The sequence below is a fragment of the Anguilla anguilla genome, chromosome 15 (assembly GCF_013347855.1).
Source record: "Anguilla anguilla isolate fAngAng1 chromosome 15, fAngAng1.pri, whole genome shotgun sequence".
Classification (NCBI taxonomy): Eukaryota; Metazoa; Chordata; class Actinopteri; order Anguilliformes; family Anguillidae; genus Anguilla; species Anguilla anguilla.
The window spans coordinates 32,042,802-32,054,122 of record NC_049215.1 but is presented as its reverse complement, the minus strand read 5'-3'; the positions used below and the strand labels follow the sequence as shown (position 1 = coordinate 32,054,122).

Below are 11,321 nucleotides of genomic sequence, written 5' to 3'. Positions count from 1 at the left end.
TTCCAGTGTGTGGATGGGCCCCACGGTCTGGTATCTGTTAAGGCTCTGTTCCAGTATGTGGATGGGGCCCCACGGTCTGGTATCTGTTAAGGCTCTGCTCCAGTGTGTGGACGGGCCCCACGGTCTGGTATCTGTTAAGGCTCTGTTCCAGTGTGTGGATGGTAGTGTGGCCAGCAACCCCACAGGATGATGTGTTATTGGTGTCAGCAGTGCCCGGGGATGGGAGGGTTTCAATTGGCTGGAACGATGGGATCTCATTACGCACGCAAGTCCACCTGTTGAGCTGTGAATGAGCTGCGTCTTCCTCAGACTCATGTCTGTGCGACCTGCGCCCTGTGACCTGTGACCTGCGGTGGGATAAGAAGCAGTGGCTGACGTCACACACTCTGGACGAGAGCACATGCTTGTCAGCGCTCTCCTGATTCGACAGCAGAGACTGTAGCATTGAGCACTAATGAATGTGATTGGACTACAACTGATTGGAGAAAAAGCTTCTTAAAAAACAAAAAACAAAACAAAAAACACTGTTTTTTTTCTACTCTTTATATTGTGTCATTTTATACATTTTTTACCTTTTATATACATGCATTTGGACAAAGTGTATTTTGGAGTTAATGTCTTTTTTATCCTCACACTCATTTAAGTTGTTTATAATATTGTTATTTAATAATGCTTCTGTTCAAATAGGTCTATTTATGAAGTTAATGTAATTAGGGTATCAAACAGGTGCATTTCATTGTGTCAAAAGTATTTTGCTCCACTAAATTTTCTGTCTAAACATGGGTTTGTGGTTTGTGTTTGTGTTTGTGTATGTGTGTGTATATGTGAGCGTGTATGTGTGTGTACATGTGTGCGTGTGTATTTGTGTGTATGTGTACATTATGTGTGTTTGTGTGCATTTGCATGTGTGTATGTGTGTGTACATGTATGTGTGTGTGTGTGTGTGCATGTATTTGTGTGTATGTGCGTGTGTATGTGTGTGTACATGTATGTGTGTGTGTGTGTGTATGTGTGTGTACATGTATGTGTATGTGGTGTGTGTATGTGTGTGTATCTGTATGTGTGTGCGTGTGTATGTGTGTGTATCTGTATGTGTGTGTGTGCGTGTGTATGTGGTGTGTGTATGTGTGTATGTGTGTGTATCTGTATGTGTGTGTGTGTGTGTGTGCACCTGTGATAAAGATAAGCAAAGAAGGCTGTGCAAAATGAATGCAGGTAATGTGCGTTTTGGGTCTCTGACACCTGTGCAGGACTGTGTTCTAAATGAACTGGCCTAGGGAATGTGGGTTCTTGGTACTTGATACAGAAGCACAGAGAATTCCTGCTTTTCCTTTCTTTTCGCCTGCTACCTTTTAATTCTCCATCTCTTACTCACTAGTCTGCCTACAGCTGTCTCATTGGCCAATAGGCAAACGGCTACAGTCGCTGGCTGGCTTCACCATCCGCTATTTGAAACCATAGCAACAGGGGCTCGGCCAATGAGGTGACAGCTATACGGAGTCTGACGCATGACATGGAACTCCACTTAAATGAGCAGAATGAAAGGCCTCGCACAGAGAGAAGGACCCTAACCTTAATAGGAGACGCTCTTTGTGACGAGACGGTAAAACAGCTGTCCTGAGCTGCAATCGTTATGAAGATCGCGTGGCACGCACCACAATGAGTAAAGGGGTTCCCTGGTGCCCCGGGAAACATTTACTAAACCCAGTTCTTTCATTCCGGTGTTCTAGTGTTAGGATAGGGGTCACCCGCTAACTCAAGTGCGCACGTTTTCTTTACGTTTTGCCTCTTTGTGTTTGGCCACTCACGGCATCGTTAGCGCGTAGCAAGGGCTGCCCCTCCCTCACAAAAAACCAGGGATGGCTTAGGTGTGCCATTATCTCTCCAGGTGAATGACCTGAAGAAAGCAAATGTTGTGATGCTACTGAAATACTCCGGCCTGACAGAAATGATGGGATGGATCATGTATGAATTCACAGGTCACAACAGTGAAGATGTTTGTGGTTCTTCCTTTTGGCGAAAAATTGTGATTTTGTGTGTAAATCACTTAATAGTACAGTGAGTGAAACCTGCACCTTCTTCTCTTGGTATTGTAAATGGACAAGCATGTAAGATTGTAAGACTCTGACATACCATTTCAAAAATTGTGTTGAATATAGATGTTTTGCATTAATGGAAAACATCCATTTTCATCAACAACAAAAAATTCTGGCTATATTGGTTTTACTCAACAAAGTGTTGCTGAACATCCTGATGAACAGTATAATTTTACCTTCAGTAGGCCCACTCCCAGCAAGCTATACAACTCCTGGCTACTCCTGGCTACAAAGGTGCAATTGTGCAACCCACCCCTCTATGCGAGCCTTCAGTTGATGTGAATATCCTTTGGCATAATTTTATGTTCTTGTTATCTGTTGTATTTACATTCAACACGTTTAGCTATAGGTAAGTTGTTGGTAGTTTTGAAATGGTACTGTTGTTTTTTTTTTTTGTTAATTTCAGTAATATTCCAATGGGACACTGTCATTCACTTTCCGGATATTTCCCCCTTTAGAACCTCAGAGAAACATTTGTAGCCCGCAAGCTGACCAATTATGTTTTGCTTTTTCGGTTTTGCTGCAAATGAACCGATGTTTCGCAAGAGGGCACCATCGCCCTGCATTAGACGGAGTTCACTCTTCTCTAATGGTTTTACGCTATAGATACATCCTGCAGTTTGAATCCAAATTAAAAGTCGGCCGCTTTTCTTTATTAAATAACTCCCAAGTGCTATTCGAGTAAGTAGCAACATCTGTGGGTGACAGAAGGTGCCTGGAAAATGTCTGAGGCTTTGTTTAGAAAAATGTTTGCACTTAAAACCTGTCCTTTGAAGTACAGAATATACCATGTTCATAGCAATACGTAACCGTGATATACAATGCAGTGCAATATACACGCAATTCTATATACACATTAACTTGTTATTTACTTGGAAAATGTCTGAGGCTTTGTTTAGAAAAATGTTTGCACTTAAAATCTGTCCTTTGTAGAACAGAATAGGCCTATACCATGTTCATAGCAATACGTAACCGTGATATACAATGCAGTGCAATATAGCCTACACGGAATTTTATATACACATTAACTTGTTATTTATCAATACATTAGGTGCACCCTGTGATAGTCTACAGTTAAGTGCTACTGCACTGCTTGCGTCGGTTTTTTAATATTCAGTCTCGCATGAAGTCGGGGACACTTCGGGACACGACAGGACAAACTGTACTTGAGACCACGTGTGCAGCCCGCCTGAGTCTCGTTTCATTTTGATGATGCCGTTTGCAACGGCTTGGCGTATTGCAGCCACGATCTATAAGCGCTCCCGCTATTCCTCCCCACCCGCGAGGACAGCGCAGCCCGCATTAGCCGCCATGCGTCAGAATGCGTCGCAACGTGCCAGGGTTTCTGAGGACACACTCCCAGACATGGGTAAAAGCCCGCCAGCCAAACCCCGAGACAGGCCTTTGTCTAACTCCTGTGCTGACATCGTTTTTTGTTTTTGTTTTTTTTCAGGTCAACGTCACAAAATACATGTAGGCTATAGCTAGTGTTGGCAACGGCAGCTAAATGTAACAGTACACGTTCAAATGAAGCAGAGACAACAGTTGTCTGTCGTTCATTCTCATTTCGAGTAGCATAGATTGAAAACGTTGCGTAATTGTTCATGGGCTCTAAAATACTGAGTAGGCAGGCCTCAGATGTAACGTATTTATGAGCAAATCTGTCCACCGCAACGGAAATCCTGCGTCCAAGAATGTTTACTGTAGTAATTTGGTACCTGTAGTAGCCTCGGCTTGTCGCGAGCTTGACAGACGGGGAGAAAACAAATAGAAATGGGAGGAGACGAATTCCACCAATAGCAGCCAACGGCCTAGTCAATGAATCTAGGCGGTGAGAGAGTGAATGTGCGAGAGGCGGGGAGTGAGCCTGGCCGGGCTGCATCCATCACCGCGCTGCGTCAACTGCAACGGCACCGGATGACCGCAGCGGGGCGCTATTACACCAGCTCTCCGCAGCCAGGCTGTCACTGTGTGACCCGGCTGGGAGGAGGGTACGAGGCGGAAAACGGCGAGAGGAGGAGCCGGGGACAGACGAAAGCAGCTGGAAATGAAGAAAGAGGGAGAAGGTGATCGAGAGTGATCATTGGTCTGACTCTTCCACTGCCACAATAACATGTCCAAATCGGAAGCCCCCGAGACACAAAGACAACGACGGTAAAACTCAAAAAAATATTTTTGTAAATACCACAGCCCTTGCGACGAGAAAGGAACGGATTGGCCTACGGACATAGCGATGAGCACCTTGCTCTAAAAGAAAGAACCAAACACAATACAAGAGGAAAGAAAAGGTAAGCACGGTTTTCCACGGATTAAGTCGCCAGCTCGCTACTACACAGCAGCGAGCGCCCCAGACACCCATCCGCCGCGGCTCCACTTATGTAACAGTGGGCTGCTTTTGCATGGCATGCCCACAGCCACGGCTCTTCGGCTGCTGACTGGCGCGGCGGTCGGCGCTGTGCTCGCGAGCTCCGATGCATGAAACGGGGGGGGGACTCTGACATTTGTTGTCGGTGTCACGGGTGTAGCTAGTTAGCCAGCTTAGCTAACTTGCCCGGACTTGTAGGCGTAGTTTGCGTGCTGCGCGTTTTTAGGCCGGTGTTTTGGGTCGGACTCCCCCGTCCCACCCACGACTTCAGTGCAATCACATGGGGGCCGCGCTAGCACAAACACGGAGCAGCACGCGCGGCGGAAAGCGTGGTTTGTGTGATAGTTGTGAACGTTTGTCTTTCACACGCAGACTGCAGGCTCGCCAAGTGTCTGGGCGCAGCTTTGAAGAGAAAGTGATTGTGAACGTGCGCTTGTGCGCAAACCGCTATTAACGACGAGCTGGCGGGCTGCTTTTTGGAGAGCAGGGTGTCCGGAGCGGCAGTGTGTCTGGCTTTGGGTCTGCGTGTAGCAGGGTGGGGGGTGGGTGAAAGCGATTGCCCGCAACAACCTCTCTCTCCCAGACGTCTTACTTTCAGCCAGATCACGTCGATCGCACCCTGCAGATCTAACCCCGGCGACCCCACGTGAAGTGACATCTTAAAAATATAAATAGCTGATTTGTGTCTCACTGCCCGCCTTGCTGTGTTGCCCAGAATTAGTTATAGTGTAACTCAGCGTCATAAATAATCAAACAATTTTTTTTGTACTGAACAAATTAATGCAGTTTTCCTCTTTCAGTTTACTCTGCGTCACTTCTATATTTTCTTCACAGATCCTTAGATATTGTTTACCTGGCACAGGTATGAGAATGTTTCATTTTTTTATGATACAGCAACTTCCCTCAAGCCAGATTCACTCTAAATATTTATTTAGACCCTGAAGTCCCATCTAAGTGGGGACAATTGCTTTCGTAAACACATGCTTGTTTTTTTCTGTGAATTCCGTTTCTTTGTCTTTTTCTCCTGAGCGGTGTCTCTGCGTTTGTTGCCCGGGCTGTTGAGCGCAGGTTCCGGGCTCCTGTTTGTAACTGTCGCCGGCAGTGGATGCCAGACGGTATCCGGGTCCCCAAGGAATTAACTACCGACTCCAATCTCTGAAATTACTCCTCTGTGACTGTGACGGCTATGTACAAGCCTGCATTAAATAATTAATTTTAAAAAAACATTTTTTTTCCACTAAAGTACAAACTCGATATAGTCTATCAAACCCTCTTGAAAGTTGCCAGGTCTGCAGAGTACCCTCGCAGTTACTCAACATGCCGTTGATTGGCCCTCGTGGTGGCGCTATTGTAGCGGAGTTTTGCTGTCTTTATATTTAAGCCGCAGAAGTTCACACGTCCAAGCAGATCTCCCGATTTCCATGATCCCATGCTAGGAAACGTGGCTTCTGCGGGCCAATGAATCCAGCCTGTTTCTGGCAATATGAACCTCATAAACTGCTTGGCATTGGACCGGTAACCTGCCCTAACTCGTTGTTTAGGAAGTGCTCTTTTGAAGGTTATCACATCAATCAGTGCTGTGCTCCCGGGCCCTATACTCTGGAAGGGAAAGCATATGATTGGCAGTTGTGAACTGAAGAAAGGAGGGAATAATGACAACTTTTTTTCTTTGAGTGATGCATCCCCCACTGCTTTACACAGTAAAATGTCCAGTGCTAATTCAGCTCGACCAGGCACAGATAACTTTTGGTCCAATGGAACTAACTGTTATCTGGTAGACCCTGTGTATTTTCAAGGTCATCAAAGTTGAAAATTTGACCTCTTGAGAGTTTTTAAAATGTTGTCCATGGTATGAAAAGAGATTAAATATTTTATTTTCATGTGAATGTACTAGAAGTCCCCATGTCACCCCCACCCCCCACCCCCCTTCAAAAAAAAAAAATCCTCAATATTGTGTACCAGGGGCCTTCTTTCAAGTGTGTTCTGACTAATCCCTGCTCTGATCGTTGGTGATGGCTGATTCCTTGAATGAGGCCTCTTGTGTGGACATTGTTTTTCCCCTCTAGTTGTGTCTGATGTGCGGTGATGTTGAGTGGCGCACACGGATAGCGAGCCAGGCTCGCGTCCGGATCGTCCCTGTCGGACAGCTGCACGGACGTACAGCTGCAGGTGGCAGTGGCACGCGCCGTCTCTTAATTTATGCGCGCAAGGTGCGCTCGGGAAATTCGGCCCCCAGTGAAACACTGACACCTGTGGTCTCACAGTTTGTGTTTCCCTGGGGAGTCGTTTAAACGTGACACGGCAGGACTGACATTTTGGCTCTGATACAGCTGCTGTTCGTGGGGTGTGCGGCCAAGCCCTTACTGTTTAAAACCATGTATGACTCTTGAACAAATATTTTTCTTAAGTGAAATTTGCAGCGTCTGAGTTTGCTGTGTGTTGCTGTCATATTTATTGGATTTTTGGTTATTTTATACTTTTACATTTAAAGCATTCTGGAATTAAACCTGGTCATTTTTACTTTGGCCATAAGAAAACAAATGGCCTAAAGCAGCATGACCTGCTGTGTAAAAATTCATTTGTAGCCTGTCGATTTTTATGTTTCATGATCAACACAATAGTTGCTTCTTATGATAAAATTTAAAAACAAAAACAAACCCATGCCTGTTGTCACCCACTTTCTATTCAGCTTTAGCTCATGATGAAAAAAAGAGTCGGGAGATTTAAAAAAATGTTTTTTAAAAAATCTGTATGAATTTGTTGCGTTTCTTCTTCCATAAACCTGGAACTTGGAGTAAAACACCCTGTGACCTTTACCCTTTGGCATGTGCATTTAGTGCTCTTGTATCTGTTTCCTGTTCCTAGATATCTCACTGGTGGACTGGGTGTTAGACCCAGTGTTTCAGTCTATCCCCTGTTGAACCCCTCTATGTTATTTCTCCCCTCTCTTCCTATATGCATTAGTAAGCGGGGGGGGATGGGGGGGTCAGGGTCTGTGTTCATAATGTGTCTCTGAGTAGCAAGTAGCAGTGCTGTTCTATGGGCAAGCTTTTCCTTTGGGGTTTCTGTGAGAATGAAAGTTTTAGAGATTCAATCAGCTGTGAGGAGACAAAGCCAGAGTTAGGATGTGTGCGTGTGCATGTGTGTGTGTGTTCTAAACACATGCTGGGCTAGTTTGGTTGGTCTGGTGTGTGTGTGAGTATCTCTCTCACTCTGTCCCTCTCTCCCATTCTCCCTATCTCTCTCTCTCTCTCCCTCCCTCCCTCCCTCTCTCTCACTCTCCCTCCCTCTATCTCTCACTCTCTCTCCCCCCTCTCTCCCTCCCTCCCTCCCTCTCTCCCTCCCTCTCTCTTTCTTACTCTCCCTCCCTCTATCTCTCACTCTCTCTCTCCTCTCTCTCTTTCCCTCCCTCTCTCTCTCCCTCTCTCCCTCTCTGTCTCTGTTTCCCGGGCGAGGCTGTGCAGGTGTGGGGTGTGGGGGTTGGGGGACGTTGTTAATTCATTCCTTTCTGCAGCAGCGCAGGGGGAATGCCCTTCTGACTCATTAGCTGAGCGTTCCAGTCTCTCCGTTTTGGGAGATGAGAGAGAGAGAGAGAGAGAGAGAGAGAGAGAGGGGGGGGGTGTCAGCGAAATGTCACCGTGGCAACTCCTCCTTTGGGGGAGGGGGTGGGGGGGCACAATCCCAGCAGGGTTGTCGTAGAGCCTGGAAAGCGGAGAGACCCAGCGACAGGACGGGACGGGGGACGGGACGGGGGGGGGGGGTGGTTGGGGGGGGGTTGGGGGGCGACAGGACGGGGGGGGGGGTTGGGGGGTGATGGGACGGTGGGGGGGGGGGGGGTGGAGGGGGACACGCGATCGCCCGTCTGTGATCGCATTGCATACGGCTCTCCCGGCTGGTGACTCAGCACCACGGCTGAGGCCAGAGAAACGGGCCAGAGCAGAGCTCGCTGTTCAGAGAAGGATTCATGCTCACATCGCCAGTCTGTAGCGGAGTGTGTCTGTAGCGAGCAGGGGTATGTCTGTAGTGAGCAGGCGTGCGTCTGTAGTGAGAAGGCGTGTGTCTGTAGTTAGCGGAGTGTTTTTGTAGTGAGCGGGAGTGTGTCTGTAGTACTAAGGAGTGTGTATGTAGTGAACAGGTGTGTGTCTGTAATATGCAGGAGTGTGACTGTACCAAGCAGGAATGTGCAGTATAATGGGTAAGGAACTGGTCTTGTGACCTAAATGTCACAGATTCCCCAGTAGGACACTGCCGTTGTACCCTCTTGAGCAAGGTACCTAACCTGCATTGATTCAATATCTATCCAGATGTATAACTGGATGCAGTGTAAGTTGTGTAAGTTGCTCTGGATAATGTAATGTGTCTGTAGTACGCGAGAGTGTGTCTGTAGCGAGCACAAGTGTGTCAGTAGTGCACAGGAGCCTGTCTGTAGCGAGCAGGTGTGTGTCTGTAGTGAGCGGAGTGTGTCTGTAGCGAGCACGAGTGTGTCAGTAGTGCACAGGAGCGTGTCTGTAGCGAGCAGGAGCGTGTCTGTAGCGAGCAGGAGCGTGTCTGTAGCGAGCAGGTGTGTGTCTGTAGCGAGCGTGAGTGTGTGGTGAGCAGGTGTTTGGGCAGAGCCTGTGCCCCAGGTGTGCTCAGTTCTGTGCTTGGCCTCCTGCTGTGCAGCAGAGAGAGAGAGAGTGTGCTGCACCTCGAGGGCGAGTCGGGCTGGGTCTGCGTCTCCAAACAACCCAGGCTGTTCTGTCATTCATTACCCACGCGCACACTCTGCCCCCCCTGCCCCCCCCCCCCCCCGTCCCTGCCATCTGTGCCACACACCCCCCTCCCTCCCCCAACCACAGTCACGCCAAATGACCCAGGCGTCAGACTGCCAGCTCACGGACCCAAAACCACTTTCCCCCAGCCGGGAGTCTGCAGCCGGCTGCCTTGCTCTTTCCAGGGATATGAGGTCATGCGGAGGTCGTGCGGAGGTCACATGGTCGCTGGGAATGTTGCTGATTGTCATGTTTTGCTGTCATTGTCATTGTCATGTCAGGCCTGTGTACCACGCTGTCTGTGCCGAATACTGCCCTGAGGAAGCAATGTACCCCAATGAGCGAGTCAAATCAAACCCAAATCAACTCAAAATGTCTTTATATAGCGCATTTCACAAATAATTGTCACAATACGCTTCACAGACAACCCTGGCCTAAAACCCCACAGGAGCAAGCTTAAGGCAACGGTGGCAAGGAACAACTCCCTGCTAGGGAGAAACCTTGGAAGGAGCCAGACTCAAGGGGGGAGCCCACCCTCCACTGGTCATCTCAGGGTGGAGGTTGAAATGACCAACACAGTCTGTCAATTTTTATGAGCCACACTGAGCAAGCTGTGAGTCACACTGAGAGAGTCACACTGAGCAAGCTGTGAGTCACACTGAGAGAGTCACACTGAGCGAGCTGTGAGTCACACTGAGAGAGTCACACTGAGCAAGCTGTGAGTCACACTGAGCGAGCTGTGAGTCACACTGAGAGAGTCACACTGAGCGAGCTGTGAGTCACACTGAGAGAGTCACACTGAGCGAGCTGTGAGTCACACTGAGTGAGTCACACTGAGCGAGCTGTGAGTCACACTGAGAGAGTCACACTGAGCGAGCTGTGAGTCACACTGAGTGAGTCACACTGAGCAAGCTGTGAGTCACACAGAGAGTCACACTGAGCGAGCTGTGAGTCACACTGAGAGAGTCACACTGAGCGAGCTGTGAGTCACACTGAGAGAGTCACACTGAGCGAGCTGTGAGTCACACTGAGTGAGTCACACTGAGCGAGCTGTGAGTCACACTGAGAGAGTCACACTGAGCAAGCTGTGAGTCACACTGAGTGAGTCACACTGAGCAAGCTGTGAGTCACACTGAGAGAGTCACACTGAGCGAGCTGTGAGTCACACTGAGAAAGCTGTGAGTCACACTGAGTGAGTCACACTGAGCAAGCTGTGAGTCACACTGAGCGAGCTGTGAGTCACACTGAGCAAGCTGTGAGTCACACTGAGCGAGCTGTGAGTCACACTGAGCAAGCTGTGAGTCACACTGAGCAACTTGTGAGTCACACTGAGCAAGCTGTGAGTCACACTGAGTGAGTCACACTGAGCAAGCTGTGAGTCACACTGAGTGAGTCACACTGAGCGAGCTGTGAGTCACACTGAGTGAGTCACACTGAGCGAGCTGTGAGTCACACTGAGCGAGTCGTGAGTCACACTGAGTGAGTCGTGAGTTGTAGGTAGGAACTGAGGAGTTGCACTGTCTGTGATGCACAGTGGGTGTGCCAGCTGGTGGGGGGGGCAGGGGTGGTGTGGGTGGCAGGGGGGCAGGGCATACTGAGGTCTTTGTGTCAGTTCCACTGCTGCACCGCAATACAGACTGGGCTCTGTTACAGCCCCCCCCAGGCAAGAAAGGCAAATGCTGCCCTCTGATTGGCTGTTCTGGGCTGACCAGTGAACAGCGTGAACAGGTCCTCCCTCCACTCAGAACAGCCCTAGTAAGCCCCAGGGCTGAATGGGGTGGGGGTCGCTGGATGGTAAATGTATCCCCCCCCCCCCCCCCCCCCCCGACAGACTCCAGTCGAACTAGAGATCAGAAAAATGTAATTTTGCTCAGTGATGGAGAACCCCTTTGTCCTGCTAAGCAGGGACGGAACAGTTCCACTGCTGTGGCATAAAAAAACTGGCCATTATGAAACCATAAACATTTCCCTCAACGCCTTGCCATGGGTATGCTGTTATTTTTGGCGACAAAAAATGAGGAGTTTGGAATGATCTGCCTCCTGCTCTGCCTTCAGCAGCAAACACTGAGCAAGTGTCATTACTGCTTTGGCCAGCCCATCGTCCTGTCT

At 48.7% G+C, this 11,321-nt stretch overlaps 1 protein-coding gene across 1 annotated transcript in view; it reads left to right on the top strand.

The window, feature by feature from the left end:
- The first annotated feature begins 3,823 nt into the window (after positions 1 to 3,823).
- rev1 (REV1 DNA directed polymerase) overlaps positions 3,824 to 11,321 on the top strand; it is a 32,953-nt gene continuing 25,455 nt past the window's right edge. The window contains exon 1 of the mRNA XM_035392539.1: positions 3,824 to 4,384. The gene's annotated coding sequence lies outside the window, so the exon portion shown is untranslated. The remainder of the gene's footprint in view (positions 4,385 to 11,321) is intronic.